Source organism: Schistocerca serialis, chromosome 2 (assembly GCF_023864345.2).
Source record: "Schistocerca serialis cubense isolate TAMUIC-IGC-003099 chromosome 2, iqSchSeri2.2, whole genome shotgun sequence".
Lineage (NCBI taxonomy): Eukaryota > Metazoa > Arthropoda > Insecta > Orthoptera > Acrididae > Schistocerca > Schistocerca serialis.
This window is the reverse complement of record NC_064639.1, coordinates 136820381-136829113: the sequence shown is the minus strand read 5'-3', so window position 1 is coordinate 136829113 and position 8733 is coordinate 136820381.

Sequence of the window (8733 nt, the reverse complement as noted above, 5' to 3'; positions counted from 1 at the left end):
AACTGTACTGGAAGCATAAAATAACTAGATGACAAACTCATTCCAATTTTACGTTAGAACGAAAGTAAACAGATGATAAAACACAGTAATGTCTTGAAACTACATGTGAGTCCTGATGATCCTTCCGGAATCATCATGCCTCACATGGGAGGCATTGTGACATTACAGCCTTTATCACTGCGATTTTTAATATGTAAAAGTTTTTTTTTCTGGATTTGCGTCAGTATGTGCGAACTTCTAACATATACCAATGAATGTTGTAACCAGATATCTTTGCCGCGCTCCTGAAAAGCGCAGAATATCACGATAGCTATAAACTGTTATACGCTGCTATCGATCAGTAAAAAAAAAAAACCAATGCACTTATGTTTCAAAATAACAATTGCCAGTTTTTACTTCTGCGGGGAGCCGCGCCGCTGTCTAGCTGTTCTTCTGTGAATGTGTTGCGAGTCGGACGCAAAAGTATTGTGCTCCATACTGATATAATCATTTTATTGTAAAGTTAAGAGTTTAAGTGATTAAAAATATATGTAGCCACAAACAAGCGAGAATGTATATCGTGAAAAATTCGCTCCACCGCCACATTGGGTGGCCATGTTAATGTAAGTTTCCGTTTCATAATATAATACTTGAAGCCTTGAAGTTTATTTAATTTCAAAGAAAATCTCTCAACCTTATTTTCATTAATTATACTTGTGATAATCTTTTCTGTTTAAAAGATTTATGCAGCTTATGATCCAGCGTGTGTTCTGTCGGAACAGGAGGCTGTCGTGGCGACATCGTTATAGTATTTATTCCAAGTTCTTTCAGTTCCGTTTATATGTTCGTACAAATCCAATTAGTTGGTCCCTTAGGTTTCTTTCATGTAACTTCCGTCTGTTTTCTCCGCGCGATCTTCCTCCGAAAAATAATTTCTGTTCATTTTTTAGTAATTTTCGATATCGCGAATGAGAAAAGACAGCCGCCTCCTGCTCCGAACGGAACACCACGACTTTTCTAACGTCGGAGAGTACCGGACGAATTTTCCGCTAAAAGGTAATAGAATTTCTTAAAGCTGGATCAATTACGCATGTTGCTGCTGTTCTCCGACAAATCTGGTGTGATTAATAGTAATTTATTCTGTCACGACAAAAAGAAACAATTTTATTTTTACCAAAGCAACAAAGCTTTCAATTAAATTACTAAAAATCATACCAGAAAGTTCACATATAGCGCGTACTTCAATGCGAGATGCTTTTAATAATTTCCACAACGAAACTCTGTCTCCGAATCTGGCAGAAAACCCGAAGATATTCTGGTCATACATAAAGCAATCTATACCTTCACTGCGCTATAACAAAGGTGAAGTCTCTGCTTTACAGGCAGTGCCATCAGAGTTATTAAACACGGTTTCCCGAAACTCTTTCACCAAAGAAGACGAAGTAAATATCCCTGAATTCAAGCCAAGAACAACTGTCAAGATGAGAAACATAGAAGTAGATATCTCCGTGTAGCATAGCAGCTTAAATCACTTAAGAAAGGCAAGGCCTCCGGTCCAGACTGTATACCAGTCAGGTTCCTCTCAGAGTATGCTGATACAATAGGTCCATGTTTAGCAATTATATACAACCGCTCGCTCACGGAAGGGTCGGTACGTAAAAACTGGAAAATTGCTGAAGTCACACCAATACCCGAAAAGGGAAGTAGGAACAATCCGCTGAATTACAGGTCCATATAACTAACGTAGATTTCGCATAAGATTTTGGAACCTATACTGCGCTCGAACATACCTCGAAGAAAACGATTTATTGACACATAGTCAGCACAAATTCCGGAAATATCGTTCTTGTGAAACGCAACTAGCTCTTATATTTATCAAGCTATGAGTCCTATCGACGGGGGATGTCAAATTGATTCCAATTTTGAGATTTCGAGAAAGCTTCCTCACGAGCGTCTTCTAACCAAATGGCGTGCCTACGGAGCATCGCCTCAGTTGTGCGACTGGATTCGTGATTTCCTGTCAGAAAGGTCACAGTTCGTAGTAGTACACGAAAAGTCATCGAGTAAAACAGAAGTAATATCCGGCATTCCCCAAGGAAGTGTTATAGGCCCTCTATTGTTCCTAATCTATATTAACGACATAGGAGACAATCTGAGTAGCCGTCTTAGATTGTTTGCAGATGATGCTGTCATTTACCATCTTGGAAAGTCATCAGATGATCAAAACGATTTGCCAAATGATTTAGATAAGATATCTGTATGGTGCGGAAAGTGGTAACTGACCCTTAATGAAGAAAAGTGTGAAGTTATTCACATGAGTACTAAAAGAAATCAGCTAAATTTTGACTACGCAGTAAGTCACACAGATCTGAGGGCTGTAAATTCAACTAAATACTTAGGGATTACAATTACAAATAACCGAAATTGGAACTTCATATAGATAATATTGTGGGTAGAGCAAACCAAAGACTGCGACTCATTGGCAGAACGCTTAGAAGGTGCAGCAGGTCTACCAAACAGATTACTTACACCACGCTTTATAGCGTCCCCAGTGCCAAATTTTTATCATGTAGCCGTAAAATAATAATTTCTCTGTGTAGGTTTAGATTGCAAAGAAATAATTTATGACAGAATGATCTAAAGAGACGACAAGATACGTTCTTTTGTTAATTTTTTAGTCGTCTTCATTACTTCTTCTCTTGTCTTTATGGTGTACATACGGACATCTTGCGAGTGCTGGCAAATGTAAGCATATTTGTATGAGTTAAGCATATAATACACTGATTTAATATTATTGTGCACTTTTAATTTGTAAGAGGTGATCCCGATTTCATGTCCGCCTTCCTTGAATTAACCTGCATTCAAGTAATTTACAGCTCAACAATCGCAGCGGCCGATGCAGCCAACGACGCCATTACGTGGCGATATTAACTTATGAAAAATTAGCGGAAGCGGAAAACTCGCCCGCTATTAGCATAATATTAATTTTTCTCCACAGCCGCACGAAGTTGCAGAAACACTTAGCTTTAAGATTCTTATTTTCAGTACCATAGCCGAGAGCCAGAGCCAGGACTCCGACTACAATACAATGGTTAACGGAGGTAAGAAAAATACTCTCGCGCGTGTGTGGGTCGCAATTTTAATTAATAACTAAAGATTTCTTGCTTTAAAGTGAACTGACTATCCGAGGAAATTAATATGAAAAGTTTATCACATTGTTCAACTTAAATATCATTTTTATTAAGGCCCACCACGTAAGTCGGCAACAATCAAAAAATAATAATATATTAAATTACGACGGCCGACGGACGCGAGAGCTTGTCCGCCCTATTCTGGAGTATTGCTGTGCGGTGTGGGATCCGCATCAGGGGGGACTGACGGATGACATCGGAAAAGTACAATGAAAGGCAGCTCGTTTTGTATTATCGCGAAATAGGAGAGATAGTGCCACAGACATGATACGCGAATTGGAGTGGAAATCATTAAAATAAAGGCGTTTTTAGTTGCGACGGGATCTTCTCATGAAATTTCAATCATCAGTTTTCTCTTCCGATTGCGAAAATATTATTTTGGCACCCACCCTCTTCATACGGAGAAATAATCATCACGATAAAATAAGAGAAATCAAGTCTCGCACAGAGAAATGTAAGTGCTCGTTTTCTCCTCTCACAGTTCGAGAGTGGAACGGTAGAGAGACAGCTTGAAGGTGGTTCATTGAACCCTCTGCCAGGCACTTTGTTGTGAGTAGCAGAGTAATCACGCGGATGTAGATGTAGAAAATCCGAAAGCTGTGTAATCTCCTTGACAGTAGCCCGTCACTGCCCTAAAGTATTGCGTTTTCATCGCGTTTTTGATGTGAGTATCTGCTTGCTGTGATTGTTCTGCGGTTGTGCAGTCACAAAAAATCAGCCTTTTTGCCTATTTATTCGCAACATGTTACATTTGTTTACGTTAAGTACCGAGTGCCAGTCGCTGCATCAAGTATCAGTCCCCCGCAGATCATCCTGCATTTCGCTGCGATTCCCTAGCGTTGAGACTTCTGTGCACGGCGTGTCCCACGAGGTATGGTCAGTTCTCAGCGGTATGAAGGGAACGATCGGTCGAAGCAAAAACGTCTAGTAAACAAAGGCTGTAAAATGTGTCCTTGAAGAGTTATGAGCAGCCCTTCATCTTCGATACTATGAAACAAAGCTCTTCTGCTGAAAGCTTTTTATTTTCAGTATTTCCGAAGGAGGTAGTATGGGTCAGTACAATAGAAAAAATTGTGCAGTAAAATGAGTTTTAATATTCATTCCTTAAGAACTAGGAGCACTTTTCCAGTAGAAGAGATGTTTCACAGTAGCGAATATTAACAAATATTCATAGCTCTTAAGCTATGTACTTCAGAGTCCATGTTTACTTGATATATTTTTCTTGTTTCGGTCCATACTACCACTTTTCAAAATACGGAAAGGAAAGAACGTCCAGTAGAAGCGACTAATTTCACAGTATCTAAAATGAACACTTGCTCGTAGCTCTGCATTTTAGAGCCCATGTTTGCTAAACATTTTTGCTTCGAACGATTGTCTTGTCACATCCCTGAATATTGACCATTCGTCCTGGGACCTCTTGCATTTAACAGGATCATCCGTGATTCACAATTAAGCGCATAGTTACGCCACATTTATCAGAGTATTGAGGACTACTAAGAGCATTTTTCAAATTTTTCCCACAGAAACATAATTGTTTGGTGTGTGTACTACGTACGGTAGACAACGAATAAAGTCAGATACTAGATTCATATATTTCCTAAGAAGAATGAGGCGAAAGAAAGTTAGATGAGTGCCTGTCATCGTGCCGGTTCATATCCAGCTACTAACGCTTCTGTGGTCTCAATGCAGTTTGAAGATTCTGTGATGAAAAGGATATGAATAGTGAACTGCTCAGTCTTCCTCGGCAACGTAAGATGAAGATGATTTGCCGACCGGTGTGGCCGTGAGGTTCTAGGCGCTTCAGTCTGGAACCGTGTGACCGCTACGGTGGCAGGTTCGGATCCTGCCTCGGGCATGGATGTGTGTGATGTCTTTAAGCTAGTTAGGTTTAAGTAGTTCTAAGTTCTAGGGGACTGATGACCACAGATGTTAAGTCCCATAGTGCTCAGAACCATTTGAACCATTTGAAGCTGATTTGGGACATTATAATGGGTCTAATAATCAGAAAGAAATTCGGGCACAAAAACGAGCTTAATCTAAATAAACGGAAGACAGTTTAGAGGTAATTACTACTGAAGAAATTACCAGAGGTGGATGCATTAATGATGAAAAGAAGTAATGCCGTTAATGTGCCAACACGTGTTACCACCCAATGAAGAAATTAGTATGAGAAGATACATTAACGATGAAAACAACACGTCTTCACGCAAACAATTTGAAATGGAAAATTAAATAAAAAACCTACGCAAAAAATACACATTAAGAGGATCGCCTTTCTATGTGTAATTACTTTAAATAAAACGTTTTCAAAAAGCGGTTGAAGAATCTATATTTGACAGAGCATTAAGACAGTGGGCAGCGGACCTGCGTGTCAGGCAATACAGGCGACGTCCAATCTCCTCTGGGTCCGAGGTTCGACTCGCCGGACTGCTCATTAGTTGAATGAGGCCACTAATGGCGTCCCGCCATTGCCATTCAGCGCCGTGTCGGCCTGATGCTTTCCAGTTGAGGGACAACCGCCACAGCCACGCCGCTAAGAAGACGTAATGCAACGACGCCAAGCTGTACCCACCACATGGGGGAGCTCACCGGCATCTGATCTAGCTTAATGAATAATAAAGAGTTTTCATGAACTCTGGCTACCTTGCTGGAACCATCCTCAGACCTGACTCCCTTGCTGCCTACCCAAACCACAACGCTTTGTGCAAGAGCAAATTACGATTCTTGCAGATCTAAGAAAGGCACCTCCGTCTTACAGTAATGACGAGTTTGTTGCCGAACCGTTACAGCTAGGTAAGCTATGTAAGGGCAATGGTCCCTCCCAGTTTCTGATTCTAGAGACACGGCACTGTCATGAGGCGCACGAGACACTGTAGGTCTTACGAGTGCCAGAAGCTGTCTCCAGCGGGGAGTGAGTAACTATTCCAGACGAGTTTAATAATTTTTGACTGTGCATTTAAATGCATGCAAGTTCTCAATAGAACACGACAAAATTAAGACCTTTAGTGGGTACCTTTTCTATTAAATATTAATTACTCGTAGGCCCTGCACGGAGCCGACCGTTCCCGAAGTGTGGAGGACAAACCTACTAGTGTGACGTCACAAGTTCGTTGCAGGGCCCGCATATCTCGCTGGTCTAGCTCTGTCAGAAGGGACGTCATCATTGTTGCCACACATACGAAGTCGCTGGACATTCAAATGACTGTCTTGAGATGCAACTCGCTACGTGAGGTGTGCCTCTGCTTTATTAAAACTATCCATTGGCTCACGTATTGCTATAACGATATGAACAGAGATACTTCGGGCTTCTACAGACAGGTGATTCAGTTTGCGAAATACGGATGTTGATATTAAAGACGGAAGTTTGACGTCTTTCATACATCAACACCTTTAGATACAGAGAACAGTCCTGGCCAATGAGGATGCGAGTCCCGAACTTATACTGACGTCTTCTAGTACAATCGTGGAAAACTTACATTAAGATCCTCGTTGCTTTTATTTATCCCATCGTGAGGAGTTCTCTGCTTTCATGGTTTGGGAAACGTGTTTTAACTCTGTGGCCGGATGCCCTTCCTGTTGACATAGTCACCAGTTAAGCTAATCGAGGAAAGTCGCGTGAGACAATTGTCTGTGGATAGCGTAAACTTCCTTTCGTTTGGTGATGTCTTTTAGTTATTGGAGTACCGTATTATTTGAAGCAGAGTCCAGTATTTGCCAAAGCAAGCGTGGAAAACTGCTTTGCAGGTCATTGTACCTGATTAACAGTCGTTAAATCACCGCTCGGCGGCCGCTGTGGCAGAGTGTTTCTAGGCGCTTCAGTCGGGAACCGCGCGACTACTACGGTCGCAGGTTCGAATCCTGCCTCGGGCATGGATGTGTGTGGTGTCCTTAGGTTAGTTAGGTCTAAGTAGTTCTAAGTTCTAGGGGACTGATGACCTCAGATGTTAAGTCCCATAGTGCTGAGAGCTATCACCGCTCGGATTCGATTTGGGTCTTTCTAAGCGCCCAGTTTCGCGAGCTGGCGCACTGCATGTTACGCTACACGAGCAGATAGGAAATTTTTGGTGGAGATTGTCAGACAGAAATGCGAAACGAGTTTTGTAAATTACAGTAGTCCTTCTGTAACACAGTCCTATATCATAGACGTGAGCCGCCAGATTTTCGAAATGCGTAGTGAACGATCAAGCCTCTAAGCAACCAGATTACGGTCCTCGGTTCTCCATCTGGCACTTCCATATCCCGTGCCAGTGTCTTCATCTTAGAGTATCAGTCGCAAACTATGTCCCAGTTTTCTTATTTCTTGGATGTATTCCAATGTCTATCTTCCTCTACAATATTTAGCCTCTGCAACTTCCTCTACTACTCATACCACGCAAGTTATTCCCTGACATCTTAACACACGTCCTATCACCCTATCCTCCCTTTTCGTCAGTATTTTCCATATGTCTCCTTTCTTCGCCGATTCTACGGAGAACCTCTTCATTACTTATCTTATAAGTAAACCAAATTTTCCCAATTCTCCTGTAGTGCCACATCTCAAACGTTTCGATTCTCTTCTCTTTCGGTTTTCCTAGAGCCCACGATTTACTGCCATACACTACTGTGCTCCAAATAAACTATTGTTGTCTGCGTTAACTCGCTGTCGAATCTAATGATAACAACCCTATCACTCAACTATTCACAGTAATTCACTCTCTACCCTCCATTCCTATTTATAACGAATCTTACTCCCGTTATATGACGTCCTGTTGCTACTGATATTACCCTACATTTTTCGGTCCAGAAATCCTTGTCTTCTTTACATTTCATTTCACTGACCACAACTGTATCTAGATCGAGCATTTCCTTTTCAGATTTCCTAGCTTCCCTGTCACGTCTAAACTTCTGCCATTCCACACCCCTTCCCGTAGAATGTTACTCTTATGTTGATTACTGCATCTGGAGTACAAAGCGGAAATAGTTGCTTACGTATGTGATCGTTTACTTGTCTGTTTCTGGTATAGTATGCAGTATGCAGGAAAAATGTGAAGACATCGAAAAAGATATGATTGTCGGAAGCACAGACTCAGCATACAGGAAAGTCAAAACAACCTTTGGTGACATTAATAGCAACGGTGGTAACATTAAGAGTGCAACGGGAATTCCACTGTTAAATGCAGAGGAGAGAGCAGATAGGTGGAAAGAATACATTGAAAGCCTCTATGAGGGTGAAGATTTGTCTGATGTGATAGAAGAAGAAACAGGAGTCAATTTAGAGGAGATAGGGGATCCAGTATTAGAATCGGAGGACTTATGGTCAAATAAGGCAGGAGGGATAGATAACATTCCATCAGAATTTCTAAAATCATTGGTGGGAGTGGCAGTAAAACGACTATTCACTTTGGTGTGTAGAATATATGAGTCTGGCGACATACCATCTGACTTTCGGAAAAGCATCATCCACACAATTCCGAAGACGGCAAGAGCTGACAAGTGCGAGAATTATCGCACAATCAGCTTAACAGTTCATGCATCGAAGCTGCTTACAAGAATAATATACAGAAGAATGGAAAAGAAAATTGAG